We start from the raw sequence: 17,096 nt of genomic DNA, 5'->3' as shown, positions 1-17,096 counted from the left end.
GGGGGAAATTTCAATTAGCTATTGGAAATATTTATACTTATCAAATGGCTAGGTTGCTGATTAATGGGGATTTAACACCACAATGAAATTCAAAAGGGTACTAGGCAAGGCTGTCCTCTTTCACCTTTATTGTTTATTATAACGTTAGAAGTTTTATTGAGGAAGATTAGAAATAATGTAGATATTACAGGTTGTAAAATTGGGAGAAATCATTTTAAGGTTAAAGCTTATGCGGATGATTTAGTTTGTTTTTTAATTAACCCTATTAGTCAGATTGTAGAATGGAACAAAATGGTTGAGGTTTATGGAAAGCTTGCGGGTTTTAAAATAAATAAAAATAAAACGAAAATATTGGTTAAGAACATGACACTTTTGCAGCAGCAAGAACTATCAAAATGTACAGGTTTCGCTATTGAACAAAAAATAAAATATTTGCGTATTAGGTTAACTTCAAATAATTTTAACCTATTTAAAAATAATTACATAAACATTTGGCAGCAAATTACTATAGATTTGAAAAATTGGGGAAAAATACCTTTATCATTATGGGGTAGAATTTCGGTAATTAAAATGATGGTTTTACCCAAGATGCCTTTTTTATTTCAAAATTTACCAATTATAAAAGGAACCAAAATATTTAAAATTTGGAAAAAAGATATTTTAAATTTTTTGTGGTGTAAAGGAAAACATAGAACATATAATAATTTGATTCAACTAAGGGAAACAGGAGGTTTAGGGTTACCAGATTTAAAAATGTATTATGAGGCATCTTGTTCCGTTTGGTTAAAGACTTGGATTATGTTAGAGAATATTAAAATATTAGAATTAGAGGGTTATAATTTACGTTTTGGATGGCATGCATATTTATGGTATGATAAGGAAAAGCTAAATAAAGAGTTTAACGTTTATATTATTAGAGCCGGATTATTTCAAATTTGGAAAAAGTATAGAAGGATTTTGGAAAATAAGACCCTGGGATGGGTTAACCCAGTAGAAGCTCATATGAGAAGTGGAATACATTTAAATTTAGAAATGGATATGTATAGAAAAATTATTGAATGGAAAGAGGGAAAGTGGGTTTTAAAAAGTAGGGAAGAACTTGACATAAAGGATTGGTTTCTTTATTATAGGTTAAGAGATATATTCAATAAAGATAATCAGTTTGAATAAACTGGATATAATAAAAATTAGTTTGGATATAATAAAAATAAATCTGAATTAGAGAAAATATTGATAAAAGGAAATAAAGGATTGATAGGTAGAATGTATAAATTATTAATTGAAACTACTTAGAACAAGAAAGAATTAAACCAGTTATGATAAAATGGATGAAGGAGTTAGAATTTAATATTGATTTGGAAATATGGGAACATTTATAGAAGAGAGAATTCAAATTTACCAATGAAATTAGAGAAAACTTATATAAAATGTTTTATAGATGGCACATAACCCCTGTGATGATATCTAAAATGAATAGAGGAGATACGGGATTATGTTGGAAATGTGGAAAGGAAAGAGGTACATATATGCATGTATGGTGGTTATGCAAAAAAATTAAAAGCTTTTGGAAAAAAGTACTTAGGGAAACGAATAATTTGATTAATGGTAGAGTAAAAAGGAAGTCGGTATTTTGTTTATTGGGAATTCCACCAAAAAATATGAGTAATAATGATAGGGTTATCTGCCAATATAGTTTTGCTGCTGCAAGAATTGTGATAGCTAAAGTTTGGAAGCAAGTGAATAAACCTTCAATTGTTGACTGGAGAGAGAAATTATGGATGTATATGAGGATGGCCAAATTAATGGAATTCCTACATGGAAAGGATATGGAAGAATTAAAAAAAACATGGTCTAAGGGAGACCTGCGTTTATGTATTGACTTTCGCAAACTCAATGCAGTCACCCAAACCAACGCTTACCCCATTCCCGATTCCCGATTTATTGAGTCAACTAAGAGAGGGACGCATCTTTACCAAACTAGACTTGGTCGAGGCATATTATCGTGTTAGAATTCGGGAGGGGGTGAGCCATTGACTGCCTTTTCTAGCTGCTTTGGAATGTTTGAGTACCTAGTAATGCCTTTCGGCTTGAAAGGCGCCCCGGGGGTCTTCATGCAATTGATTAATGAAGTCCTGCATGACTTGTTGTTTAAAGGAGTGGTGGTTTACTTAGATGACATCTTAATTTACTCCAAAACATATGAAGAATATGTTGCCATGGTCAAAGAAGTACTGCAGCGTCTCAGAGAGAACCAGCTTTATGCTAAGGTTTCCAAGTGAGAATTTCATCGTAACCAACTGACTTTCCTGGGATACATAATCTCACCCCAGGGACTTACTATGGACTCCGAGAAGGTACAAGCGGTAATGGATTGGGAACCGCCATCAACACGTAAACAAGTGCAACAGTTCCTCGGGTTTGCAAATTTTTACAGAGGGTTCCTTCCCAACTTTGCCCAGGTTGCGTTGCCCATCACCGACCTCCTCAAAACCAAAGGTAAAGGGAGCGCAGCAACTCAGCCATCCGCTCGGGTAGAGTGGACGGCAGAATGTCAAAGGGCTTTTGAGACTCTCAAACGGTTGTTTACCACTGAGCCTGTACTGAAGCATCCAGACTGTCAACGGCCTTTCATTGTTCAGGTAGCCGCTTCAGAAGTGGCCATGGGAGGAGCCTTGTTGCAAAAGGGAGACGACAGGCAATTACACCCGTGCGCTTACTTTTCTAAGAAATTTTCCCAATCCCAATTGAACTGGCCCATTTGGGGAAAGGAGGTGGCGGCGGTGAAACACACTTTGGAAGTATGGAGACATTTCCTAGAGGGGGCAGATACCCCCTTCCAGGTCTGGACAGATCACAAGAATTTAGAAGCCCTGACGGGAACTCGCAAACTCTCTGCAAAACAAGGTGGGCGGACTTCTTTTCCAAATTTCAGTTTGTAATAAAACCAGCTGGAAAATGCTTTGTCCCGGCTTCCCCAGTATCCTAATAAACTAGAGCGCCCCACGGAGTCTCTTTTCACTCCGGCACAGAGGGGACTGCCCACGTTAGCCGTACAGACCCGGGCTCAAACACAACACTCCCTGGAAGGCACGAAAGCGCCCGCTAGCTCACCGAAAATGCTCTCCCCCCCTTTCCCCAACGCCACTGACGATAACGCCGGGGGAAGCGCCCACTAGCTCTTCACCCAGGGAGCCTCTCGAACTTTCCAACCCAGCTCCGAGCGATCCTCTCCTAGAGGGACTACCCATTTCTTTCAGAGACGCCTTAATCCAAGGTTATCAAGCTGAGTGTTCGACCAGTACTCTCCCCACGGATCTTAACCAGTGCGGGGAACTCTATCTTAAAAATGCCAGACTATATGTGCCAGAAGTACTCCGGAGGGAGGTGTTGCACCTTGCGCATGGAGCAAAGACTGCAGGACATTTTGAGTTTGTAAAAACACTACACCTCCTCTGGCGACAGTTTTGGTGGCCAAAAATGCGAGCAGACTTGGACCTACTCATTCGCAGTTGTCCCATCTGCGCCACTTCAAAACGGTCCCCAGGAAAACCACCCGGTTTGTTGCAGCCTCTAGAAACTCCCTCAGAACCATCGGAAGTTATTGCAATGGATTTTATGACTGATCTCCCTCTCAGTAAAGGGAAAACGGCACTGTGGGTGGTAACAGATCTATTTTCTAAGCAAGTACATTTGGTTTAACAGGTTTGCCCTCCGCCCCAAAATTGGCCCGCTTATTTGTGTCACGTCTTCAAATATTCGTTTCCGCGCAAGGTGGTCTCCGACCGCGGACCTCAATATGTAGCCAAATTTTGGAGAGCTTTTCTCAAATTGGTGGGGGTGGAGCAGGGGCTGTCAAGTGTGTTTCACCCTCAGACTGATGGGCAGACTGAACGGGTAAATGCTGTGTTAGAGTATGATGTTATGTCAATTACCATCAAGATGACTGGGTGAATCTCTTACCCTTTGCAGAATATGCCTACAACAATGCTGTGCATCAGTCTACAGGTTTCAGCCCGTTTCGCATTGTGTATGGGAAAGAGTTCGGGCCTCTGGGCAGTGTGGATGTTTCGAGGGAGGAGGGAGGTGCAGACGTTTCTGAGTGGGTGCACACAATTCAAACCACTTGGCCATGGTTGCAGAAAAATTTGGAACGGGCTAAACACCAATACAAAGCCCAAGCCGATAAGCATCGTTCTCCAGGGTGGGAGCTCAAGGTGGGGGACTTAGTGTACTTGTCCACCAAAAACTTGCTGTCCCTGTGTCCGAGCAAGAAACTCAGTGAAAGATTCATCGGCCCTTTTCCCGTAGCGAGAATAATCAATCCAGTAACAGTGGAACTAGTCCTTCCTAAGGCTCTGAGAAAGGTCCATCCCATTTTCCATATTAGGCTTTTAAAACATCATGTCCCCTCGCCTGAATGGCACCCCGAAATCCCCCCAGAAGTGCCTAGCGTGGTGGGTGGAGAAGAACACTTGGAGGTGTCCAAAATCCTTGACTCCCGTGTCCACAGGGGGGGACTCCAATACCTAGTTCGGTGGAAACATTTTGGCCCTGCTTACGATGAGTGGGTTGCGCATCACCACGTCTCCGCCCCCAGGTTGGTGCTCAGTTCCATGCGTTGTACCCAGATCGTCCTTCCCCGCCGGACAGGCACCGGCCTGTTGTTCAGTGGCTGGCCAGGTGGTTAGCCTCAAGCTCACGATGTTATTCTCTGTACTGATGTTATGTCTTACGCTGGCCCTGCCCTGGGAACAAGACCCTGAGAACAGGGAACGGGGGGGGGGGGTTTGCCATGGCAACCAAGAGCCGTTCTGAAAGTTTGCTTTTCTTTATATGTCCTGCACCCTCAGCTTTTCCCCATTAGTGTCGTTGCTTATTTCCAAGTCACTTTCTGCTTACCACTGTGCTTATTTCTCAATAAACAACTTTCTATGGAAAACCTGCCTAGGAGTTCGTTTGTGAGATTTAGCTGGTGATCCAGAGCTAACACAGGGTGGGATGGGAGGGAAATCAGCAGGGCTGTGATGCCACAGAGCCCCACCCTCCACAGCTGCCATTTCCTCCAGGGGAACTGATCTCTAGTCTGAAGATCGATAAGGTTTGTATCTTTCCTGGCTACTGCCGTAATAATAAATCTTATCTTAGTCTGAAGATCAGTTGCTATTCTGAAAGAACTTCAAGCCCCACCTGGACGTTGGGCAACCCCAATAACTCCAGCAGCCGTTAAGGTAACACAAAACTCCAGTTTATTTCTGCAGCAACAGGCTAGGAAAGCAAGCAGGGATCTGCTGGGAATTCTCCTGAACAGGGCATACACATGAAAATTTACAAAGGATTGTGTCCTATATGTCACATCCATCTGTCTACCACTAGAGCTGGATTTAAGCATAAACTAAGTAAATCACGGTTTCAGGACTCAAGTTATGTAGGTCCTCTGGAAAAAAAAACTTAAATTACTGGACACGGGGCTTTTGCATGTCTTAACCACACTTTCACACATGCTGAATGATGCACTTTCAGTGCACTTTGCAACTGGATTTTCGGCAAACAGCACTGCAAGTGACTGCTAAAATGCATTGAAAGTGGATTACTCAGCTTGTGTGAATTACCTGTTAAGGCAACTAAGTCCTGCCACCTGAGGTGGTTGCCTTGTCTTCCCTTTTAACAGCACTCTGCCCTCTTCCGATGGTTTCCAGCACTATGCTAGCAAATGCCAGGAAATTTTTGGAGTGGAGCTTGGGGGTGGGGAGGGTTTCAGGAGAATATGACATCACTTCCAGATGACACTCTAGGAATTTCCCCAAATCTCTTTGTTAAAGACCACACAGACTAGGGAAAATTCCTAGAGTGTCACCATCAGTGCCATCCCCCCTCCCATTTTTTTCTCCTGCTCCTCAAACTCTCCACAGTGGGGGATTGCTTACTGCCAGCAGGCAAATCTACCTCGCCCCCACCCTGACCGTTCCCAGGCCTTGGGCCACCTCATACACACACACACACACACACACACACACACACCCTTGACAACAAAATTCATTGCTGAAGCCCTTCTTGTACTCACAGGAAAATGAGTATTTTTGGTCAATTTTGCAATTTTTGCAAGCATGCCTACATATATGTATCAATATATATATATATACAGCTGTTTTCCCCCAACGAGGGCTCAATGCACCTTACAACATCCATCCTCCATTTAATCCTCTTTACCACCCTGGGAGGAAGTTTTTGCAGAGAGAGGGGAACTGGCCCAAGGTCACCCAGTGAGCTTCCATGACAAGAGTGGGGATTCGAGCCTGGGTCTCCCAGATCCTTGAGACTCTCACCTGTGGGACTCTGTACACAACCTTTGGCTTAAATGAAACTGTTGTCTATGAAAAAGCCGCTACGTAAATCCTTTGCATGGGTAGCAGAATAGGATAAGCTGGGCTCCGTGCCAGAACAGAGTCCCACGGCCCAGTGTTTCTTGCCTTGGCCAGTGTCACATTTTAAAAAGGCCTCCTTTACACTAAAGTGCAGATGGAAGGGGATTTTGCCATTAAACACTAGGACCAGTTAGGACCGATCCTAAACAAAGTTGCAGCCTTCTAAAGCCAGCTATTTCAATAGACTTAGAAAGGTGTAACTCTGCTTAGGATGGCACTCACCAACTACCTTCTCCTGGTGCCTAAAAATCAGCAATGAGAGTAGGGTTGCCAACCCTCGGTTGGCAGCCCAGGCACATTTGAGAGGCAGAGCTCAGGGAGGGGACAACAGCTTGATGCTCTAGGAATTCCCCTGATCTCCATGGTAAAAACCACAGAGATTTGGGGAAAACTTCTAGAACCGTGGTGGCGAACCTATGGGATGCGTGCCAGATTGGGCATTCAGAGGCCTCTCTGTGGGAACGCGCGCAGTCGCCCCAGCACAGAGTTTGCCTGAGTTCGTTACTAGAAAGCCAGAGGGACGCGGGGCCAGGCTGCTCCCCTCCCCCTCTCCATGCGCGCCTGGGGGCATTTCTCACATCACCCACCCCTCTGCCCAGCAGCCCAATGGGAGCGCTTCCTCCCTCCCCTGTCTGGGGTAAGGTGTGTCAAGGAAATGCCCCCCCCCCAATTCCTTGTTGCTGAAAAATCTTTGGTCCAGGCCTTTGGCCTGGCTGGGGAAATCAAACTGCAAGACATTCCAGGATGCGGCTCAATTAACATTGGTAAAAAATGCAATTGCTTCCCCCATCCGCCGGACCACTTGTTTTCATAGTAACAAATGGTCCTGCAATTAACTCTTATCCTGCCTCAGGGAACCCCAGGTGATCTGCTCTGTAAGCATTTCTCACCTTGGTGTTTTCTGTTGCAAGCCAGATGTCATCAATCTTTGGTCAGTTGGCATCTCTGGAATCTCAGTGAGGTTTGAACTCCCCCCCCCCCCGAGATCCTGGAAAATAAAAGAGGAACACACACAACTGTGCGTGTGGTGGTCTGGACACGCGGACAGCATGTCGGATACCATCAATCCATCTGATTCCTGGGGCAGGGATATGCGAAACGGAACTCTTGGAACATTTATTGAATGCTGAACTGATGTGCATCATCTATTTGGAACGGGTAACGTTTTTGTAACTTGCTACGCTTTTGCCAAACGCTTGAACCTAAGAATCCTACTATGTAGCCAGCTGCTTAAAAGCTTTGTTGTTTTGATTTGCTTTTGATAACGTCACACAAAACTAATTTTTATATGATCTTAAAGGTAAACCACAGAATTGCTTCTATAATCCTATTGGAAAAGAAGTGCATGCAGAATTTCACATAGCTGTGAGTGTTCACGAAATACAGCATGATGCAGCCATCCAACTAGAATACTGCTGGCTTAATAAAAACATAAATGCAATCTTGCACAGTATTACTATTATTGACAGTATTTATATTTCACTTTTCTAACTGCTCCCTGTCCCTGAGGGGCTCACAATGTAAAAGAAGCAAAAGAACACCAGCAGACAGCCACCAGAAAAGACACTGGTGGGGTGCGGAGGACCAGTTACACTCCCTCAGCTCAATAAAAGAGGAACACCCACTTACCCAGCATGTAATTAACCTGTGGAACTCCTTGCCACAGGATGTGGTGATGGCATATAGCCTAGATGCCTTTAAGAGGGGATTGGACTAATTTCTGGAGGAAAAGTCCATCACGGGTTACTAGCCCTGATGGTTATGTGCTACCTCCTTATTATAGATGTGGGCCACTGTGAGATACAGGAGCTGGACTAGATTGTTCAAAAGCATGCCAAATGCAAACTTTTACTTTCCATAAAAAGTTGTTTGTATCATTGAAAGCTCTGTTATTGCATTTTTCCTTTAAGACAAAAGATGTTAATGTATTATGTGTTTTTTCTAAACTAAAACCTCAGTATTCAGGTTAAACTGCCGAGTTGGCACTTGACAATAAATAAGAGGGTTTTGGGTTGCAGTCTGGGCACTCGGTCTCTAAAAGGTTCGCCATCACTGTTCTAGAATGTCACTGACACAATGACATCATTTCCTGGTGCTCACCCAGCAATGACATCACGGTATCTGCACGGTTGTTCTCCTCTCCATTTTTCTCCTGCTGCTTCCTTAAGGAAACACGTGGGAGGTTACCTGCCTGGCCTGGGCAACTGGCAGGAAGGCCACACTGCAGAAGTAGCCCAGGTGACCACTTGTAGCCAGCCACCGGGAAGAGCCTCTGCTGAAGACCATCGATTTATCCTTGCAGCTCCCAGACCACACCCCCACTCCCAACTTGGCTGTTCTTGGACTAAAATGAGAAAGGGGCTGTGAACATTTCCCCACAAATTTGGTTAGCAATATACTAATTTATATGGCCACAAAGCAGACTTCTGCAGACATGGTCTTATGCTACATGCTGTTATCTTCTTTCTTTTTGTCTTGAGGGAGTTTACAACTGTGGAACTTCCTGTTGCATGCTGGGAAAGCATCTCAAGTTATCATCTGTCTGGCTCCCTGTGCCCTGTTCTGGGGACCCAGTACAGATACCACTACCACAATTGCGTTGTGCTGACTGGGTGGGCGGGAAATCAAGAGGCCTTTGTTCGAATGTTGATAGTGGGCATTTTAATTTTATTCAGAGGGGACAAACAGAAGGCTGGTGATACCATAAAAACTAACAGTAGTTATTCTTTTATCTCCCAACCCCAAAGGATGTAGTTTGCAAGCTGCTGAAGTCCAAACCAGTTTGTAAACAGACCTAACCCTCCCGCCAGGGTCTGAGAAGGACATAGAGAAGAACATAAATCCATCTGTGCTTTGAGAAAACCGCATTGCATAGATCAAGTGACAGAGCCTTCCCTGAACTTTACCACTTCAGGCTGCAGACAGAAAGGCTTGTCAGTTTGAATGTACTCCCTTGGAGGGGAAAACTGTCAGGCCTCAGTAATCTAATGCGTTCCTGGCAATAACTTTTCTCCAGACGGTACAGCGAGTTAAAAGTTTATTACAGAAAGTCAGTGGTTTCAGCAGGTAAAAGACTTAAGGCTAGAATACAGGCATGGGGGAATAGTGATACATATATAGGGCAGATACAATAGGGAAGATTAGGTTTGAGAAACAAAGAAACAATACAGAATTTAACTGCCGGCAAGTACTTAAGCAAACGCATACAGAAAATAAACACGCGTGTTAACTGGCTGATCTTCCCGGGCTCCGTCATTGTTTTGCGGGACCCGGTATCAGGTCAGCGATTTCCCGGGCAGGTCTCCATTGAGGTGTAGATCTTGGGAGGGAGACCGGGTGTAAACGGGGGAAGGGACAGAGTGCAAAAACTCCATTTTGTCCATGGGGGAAACCATCTTGTTTCATTCCAGGGTTGACAGAGAGCCTATCTGACAAAAATAAACCACTCTCTGCACAGAGAAAACAAAGTGTCAGGGAAAAAGGTTTCAGTGCAGTCTTCTCCACAAAATTTTATCCCCCTCCCCCACCTGCAAGCCTTTTACCACGAGGGAGCATTAAAAAAAACAAAAGATCACCTCCTAACCTACTAAACTTTTCCCCATGGGAGTCTGCCAGTTGAGGATCTGGCGGTTGGGGAGCAGAGAGAGCTGGAGATTCTATGCTATTCTGAAGGGGCTTCTTACCCTTTGCAAGCCCCCAGCAATCTCTTGCCAAATACACAACGCAGACAAAACCACAATTCTAATTTGCACCAGTCACATGGGTTAAAGGTAAAAATCAGATAAAAATCAACAAGAAATACAAGGATCTTACCCCTCACCAGGTAGTGGTGAGTCTTAATACTATTTGCAGATCTCATATGCGCTCAGTCAATGTGCACAACACCCAAGAAAGGACTCTGTCTACTGTATCATTAGCATGCAGTTCACTACCCAAGATTTGCAGTCATCCTGTCGTGTCCTCACACTATTTTATTTTAAACACTGCCTAGCCAGCAAGGACCTCAGGCTGGTAAAAAGAGTGAAATCAGCACAACACAGCATCATTCTAATAACAACAGAATTAAAGCCACAAGTAGAAAACTTTTTTTAAAAAATGAAACCAAACAGACCTTGCTGCCTTCTTCATATCTTCTCTCCATGAAAGGGTAGAGAGGTCTATACAAGGTCATCCATCAACTAGCCAGCCATGTTTGGTAGCTCACCAGATAGGTTTTTAAACCTCCTCTAAACTTACTGCCTGCCTGGGATTGCAACAATACAGGGTTACAGTTGATCTTTGCCATCCCAGACTGGCAGTAAACTCAGAGGAGATTTAACAAGCCACCAGTGAGCCACCAAACGCAGCTAGCTGAAGGGTCACTATTTGTACAGATCTGTCATTCCCATTTATGGAGAGAAGCTGTTGAAGTGCCCTAAGACAGAATCTGCAAAGTTATTGCCAAGTGCAACCAAACAACAATCCAGAAGGTGGGGAGGGTGGGTGGATCCTCCAGCCTGAAGGGGCATTTTCCAAGCCAGCATCTCCCCTCTGAAATACCCTTCCCCTTGGGGGCTGCCTGCGGAACCTGCCTTTTAGCTTCCAAGGCAAAACATTTCTTTTTATCCAGACTTTTAATTAGGGGTTTTGCCTTTCCAGCTGTTTTACGGCTTGCTTCTGGCCTGAGGATAGTTTTTATGGATAGTTTTCTGCTGTTTCTTTTATTGTCTTTTTTGTTTTTAATATTATTATTTTAATTGTAAGCTGCCTCTAGTAAGACTATGGAAAGTGTGTGTAAAAATCTCGCAAGTAAATAAATAAAAGGATCTCCAGTGGGTTTCCAACAAAATGAAAGGATGAGCCCATGTGACCGGGTACGGGGTGAGGTGGGGTGAGCAAGTGCAAATAACCAGATGCCCCAAGAACAGGGAGTCGGCAGGCAGAAAATGAGGGGGAAGGAAGAAAGTGACTTCCCGCTATTGTGAGAAAGAGCGAGGGAGGGAAATGGCCAGGCCTGATTCCATGTGGGCCTTGGAAAGCCTTTCAAACCACACCAGGTCTTATCAACATCAATTGCCCAGCCTTGCCCCTGAGGGCACTGCTAAACCTGGCATCTGCAACATGAATGTCATCCAAGGAAGAGACCAACTGTAGCCTCAGAGCAGCAAGGAAGTTTTTGCATTCCTCAGAACTTTTCTTCCAGATGGATATTAAATAACACAGAGAGACACAGAAGAAGACCAGGAATGGGGGGAGAACAGGCTATTGCTGAGCCTGACAGAAAAGGCCCTGCTTTCTCCTTATCCCAGCTGCACTGTAAAGATTTCAGCCTGCAATAGGTAGGAAGTCCCCAGTTCAACCCCTGGCATCACCACAGAAAGGATCTCAGGTTAGCCATTGTAGGGAAAAACCTTGCCCCGGTCTTGGGACCTTCCAGAACAGCCGCCAGCTGGAAACCATACAGCGTTAGATGGACCTACAGCACAGCCCCTTCACACCACCACCTCACCATTACCTCCCTCCTTAATCCGGAGTCAACAGGACCCGGCCTGGATGCGGCTGCCATCCGCTCTGGTTTTTGCCCTCAGTGCTGCCCACACGCGCCAATTAGTCCTGAACGCACAAGACGGCCTCCGACAGCCCCTGGGTCTACTGAGGTTAGTCTTCTCGACTGACTGGCTCCGGCACTCCAGGGCCTCAGGTGGAGGAATTTCATAGCTGACCCCTTCAGCTAGAGATGCTGGATGGAGACTGAACCTAGAACCTTCCACATGCACACCAGATACTCTACCACGGAGCCACACTATCATTTTGTAGAATGTGCAAAGCAGAAGTGCTCAGGAGGACATTTCCATAAAAGGATCAGAACTGTACTAAAAGAGAACAGCTGAGGCGGTTGCTTTTATAAGGGAACAAGAGGGGACCCATGGAAATTGCAAGGGGATATCCCGGACACACACACCCCTTACTCACCATTCAGCTTTCTGCCTACACACAGTGGGGGGGTATCATCTCCTGCTCCTCCCCCACTAGGCCACTTGCACTGACACCCCTTCGGGGTTTATGTGGAGTTGCAGATGGCCACCCCTTTCTCCCCTCTCTGTCACTCTGCCCCCAGTCATTCTGCCCGCCCACCCACCTACCTGTCCCTCTCCAAACCATTCTGTGGGGAGCATTGGGGGTGGCAGACCCCATTCTCTCCTCTTTCTCCATCTATCAGCAACACCCAATATGGCTCATGCAGCAGCTCTCCATCCTCCTCTGTTACCCACACAGAGCAGACTACTTCTCTCTGTTCAGGGGGTTTCACAATTCCCCTCCATTTTTGTAACTTTTTTTTTTTGCATAGTTGGTGGAGGTACCCCAAGTTTGTGGGAAGAATCTCCCATCACTCTACATGGCAACTATGTACCGATTTAAGTATCTGCAGATGGGGTTATGTTGAGAATTAGCTATATTGATACAATTATAGTCTACTGCAGTGTTTATTGCAACACCTTGCTTCTACCAGACTGTCTTCTAACTTTCGTAACCCACTTTCTGCATTGTGGTATGTCACACTTGAGGAAGTTTTTGTTTCCTTAGACAGCTTTTTGTTTGCATTGTTCTCCAGTGCTATAACCCTAGTCCTCCTGCATTGTCTTGTGCTGTCTGATTGAATTGTTTTTATATTTTGTAATCTGTGTTGAGTCTCAGCAAGAAAGGCAGGTGACAAAAACAAACAAGGACACATGAGGATGTTTTATACTGAGTCTGACCACTGGCCTATCCAAGTCAGTACTGTGTACTCTGACTGGCAGCAACTCTCGACCAATCTTTCAACTGGAGATGCTGGAAACTGAACCTGGGACCTTCTATGTGCAAACTATGTGCAAATACAATGAAGGGAGCTTTGACTCTCAGAAGCTTATACCCCTAAAATGTTGTTGGGTCTTTAAGGTGCTACTGGACTTCAATCTACTATGTGCAAACCAGATGCTCTACCACCAAGCCACGGCCCTTCCACAAAGCAGTCACCTTGAGAAGCAGGTTTCAGAAGAGATTCCCCGAATCTCCCTGTCCAGAAGGTAAAATCCAATCTGATTGGCAGGCATTGTGTGGGGATGGGGAGATGAGACAAGAAATCACATGCAAACTCAAAACTGCAACACCCAACACGTTAGCAAGTGATACGCAAGGAAAACCAAAAAGATGGACCTAAATTTGCTAGCTAAAAGACTTTTACTTAAAATAAACTATTAAAAAGGTTTTCACATCACAGTAACAAGCCATAGCCCTTTGTACAGTTTGGGCTTTGTTTGTGGGGAAGCTTGGGGGGCTGCAACTCTTGTCTTCCGGCCTCTAGTGCTGCCCCATTTCATTCTTTGCAGGATTTTTGGAAGTGGGTTCGTCTGAAACCCACGGGCCCAGCATTTGGGGTTCCCTCTGAGAACAGGAGGTGGATTCCTTGCAGGAAGTGCCCACCCGTCTCTCAAAGAGGGACAAACAGAACACACTGTGTCGAGGAGCAGCCTGGAATGGAGGGTTGCCAATTCCTGGAGATTGAGGTGGTAGCCCCAGGGGAGGGGAGGGACCTCAATGGGGTACAATGCCAGAGAGCCCCCTCCTCCAAAGCAGCCATTTTCTCCAGGGGAACTGATCTCTGTAGTCTGGAGATCAGACGTAAGTCCAGGAGATCTCCAGGCCCCACTTATATTGATTGCCACGTTACACAAGATCACATCCTTTATATTCACCAATCTCAACATGCCCTTCACCAGTTCTGCACTGCCTATCAACAACCAATCGATGTTATAAACTTAACAAGGAAGTAACCCATTTTGCAAGATCTTAGGGAAGCCCTCCTCTGGAACATGTCCAGAGGAGGGCAACAAAGATGGTGAGGGGTGTGGAGACCACGTCCTATGAGGAAAGGTTGAAGGAGCTGGGTATGTTTAGCCTGAAGAGAAGACTGAGAGGGGATATGATAACCATCTTCAAGTACTTGAAGTGCTGTCATATAGAGGAGGGTGCCGAGTTTACAGTTTATTAATACAGCAATTGCCAGCAAAACAGAACAAACATACATTAAAAACACTATAAATAGAAAATAAGCAATTACTAAAAACCCAGATAAAATATTATCTCCTTAAAAAAATGGCCAATTTTTTAAATAATTTAGGATTTAAAAGGGTGCTGTTTTCTGTTGCCCAGAAGGTTGGACAAGAACCAACGGGTTGAAATTAAATCAAATTTTCTAACAGTTAGAGCGGTTCCTCGGTGGAACAGGCTTCCTCGGGAGGTGGTAAGCTCTCCTTCCCTGGAGGTTTTTAAGAAGAGGTTAGATGGCCATCTGTCAGCACTGCTGATTCTATGACTGTAGGCAGATGATGAGAGGGAGGGCATCTTGGCCATCTTCTGGGCATGGAGTAGGGGTCACTGGGGGTATGGGGGGAGGTAGGTGTGAATTTCCTGCATTATGCAGGGGGTTGGACTGGATGACCCTGATGGTCCCTTCCAACTCTAAGATTCTATGATACATTCACGATTGTGTAAGATGTCATGGTTCTTACCCTCCCCACTACCTTGTAAAGGGCAACATGTAAAGGATAAATTGGATGCCCCAAAGCTTATAAGGTGCAAGTAAGAGAATTCCCAAATGTTCCTTGTATGCCCATTCCTTATTTTAATGCTAGTAATGGGGCAAGAGATACCCTTGTTAGAAAGGAGAATGCCCCTCCCTCCCCACCCTTGTATGGAGTGCCCTAGAGCCTCCCCTCTACAGCTATTGGATGGGAAAGCAGGAAGGGCTGCCAAAAAAAGGTTAGGAGGTTAAATGCAGATTAATAGGGCCTTCCTCCTATGGGGCCTCACCCAGATTTTCAGCATGCCATTGGGGGAGGGCCCCCCCCCCCGCCCATGCTGGGTTATTTTACTGGACAGATATCTTGGGGGATACATTCAGAGTTTGCTTTTTTTCTGCCCTAAGTGACAGAGTTGCCTCCGGCATGCCCCGGCCAGAGTGCAGGACCAGAGCCTGACCACGCGCTGATTTTTTTTTCATTTTAAAATGTCAGCATCATGCTGCTATGTCACACTCTAGTTTATCATAATGAAATGCTGATCCATACTACTGAGCCTCCTCCTTGGCATGCTATCAGAACCCCTGTTTTATTTACAGGCATGAATTGGAGGTAAAAGCAGGCTCACCCACAAGCAGCGCAATCCTAAAGAGAGTTCCAAGCCCATCGACTTCGGTGGGTTTAACAGGATGCAACTCTGCTCAGGACTGCCCGGCAAGACACTCGTGCCACTGAAGGCGGGGCGTGGGGGGGGGGTCTTGGCACCCCAGTCTGGCCGCCTGCTCTCTGCCCGGCCCTGAGCTGCCTGGTGGCGGTTTTTGGAGGTACCCAAGCACTGAAAAAGCACCCAATGTGAGAAACCTGCATCCAGCAATGTCCCATTCTGGTTTGGAGGGGGGCTTACACTGTTCTTGCCCACCCCAAGGGAAAGAGGAGGGAGCATTTCACAAACGCTTCCACTCACACACCTACAACATGGAAGAAAAGCAGGAATTTTCTTCACCCCTCCTCAGGAAAAAAAGGGCTGCATAAACAGAGCCCAGTCTCCCTTCCCAAAAGGTGAAAAATCAGACCCCCACCTCCCTAAACAAACAATAACGAAGAAAGAGGTCAAATGTCCCCCCTCCTGTCTGGAGAAAATTCAACAAAAAACTCTGTCGCCATAAGAGAAACCCTCCCCTCCTCCCCCCCCCATTGCAAAACTGCAGTGTACCGACAGACATTTCGGGGGGGGGGGGTCTGTAAGGAAAAGACTCTCCGCTCTTACGGAAAAACAAGACCCCTTCCCAAACAGGCACGACTTTGAAGCGTGGGGGGGGGTGTCCGTTTTCCACCCACCCCCAGAACTGCAGACCGACAAGGGGCTGACGCGGCCCTCGCCTGCGGCCCCCACGAGGGGGCCCATCTCCCCCCCCCCCCAAGGCCGTCGGGCGGCTCTTTTGCTTGACAGTTTTGAGGCTGGCCCGGAAACTCTGCCCGCCCCCCCCCCCGCCACAGCTGTCACCCAACCTGCCTGAAAGGCAGGACATCCTATCTGACCCCCCCCCCACAACCTGCCACCAAGCGAGGAGGGGCGCCTTTTGGCCGGGCGGCCCGGGGCGGGGGCTCCGTCTCCAGCCCGCAGCCTACCTCCAGGGTGCGGATCTCCTGCTGGGTGAGGTCGTTGGAGGCGGCGCACTTGGTGCGGAGCCCCTGCAGGCTGGACAGCGAGATGTCGATGAGGTCCTGCAGCTGCCCGCACCGCTGCAGCGCGCAGCCCCGCCGCGCCCCCCCCGACGCCCCCCCGACGCCCTTCGCCTCCACCATCGCCGCGCCTCCGCCGCGCCCGGCGGCACCGGCGGCTCTATCCATGCCTCGGCATGGGCGACACCGGGCGGCGGGATGCCCGCCCCGAAGGGTCCCTGGGCGCCAGCGGGAGCCCGGCCGCCTCTGCGGAGGCCCCCCAAAGCCCGGGGGCGGGGGGGCGTCACGCAGAGCTGCGCGCCCGCTGCCCCCCCTGCAAGGGCGACCCGCCGGCGTCTCCTCAGCAGCGCCGCCGCCGACTGGCCGGCCCGCTCGCCCGGAGGCTGGCCAAGATCAGCTGGGGCCGGGGTCACCGCCCACGAGGATGCCGGGAGTTGTAGTCCTGGGGGCG

General features: G+C 46.8%; 1 protein-coding gene across 1 annotated transcript in view; it reads right to left on the bottom strand.

Annotated features, from left to right (window-relative positions):
* KSR1 (kinase suppressor of ras 1) overlaps nt 1-16,708 on the bottom strand; it is a 180,786-nt gene extending 164,078 nt beyond the window's left edge. Inside the window, exon 1 of the mRNA XM_056865314.1 lies at nt 16,592-16,708. The gene's annotated coding sequence lies outside the window, so the exon portion shown is untranslated. The remainder of the gene's footprint in view (nt 1-16,591) is intronic.
* Between the last annotated feature and the right edge of the window lie 388 nt (nt 16,709-17,096).

Source organism: Euleptes europaea, chromosome 19 (genome assembly GCF_029931775.1).
Source record: "Euleptes europaea isolate rEulEur1 chromosome 19, rEulEur1.hap1, whole genome shotgun sequence".
NCBI classification, from domain to species: Eukaryota; Metazoa; Chordata; class Lepidosauria; order Squamata; family Sphaerodactylidae; genus Euleptes; species Euleptes europaea.
The sequence above is the reverse complement of the archived record's forward strand: the minus strand, read 5'-3'. Positions and strand labels throughout refer to the sequence as shown.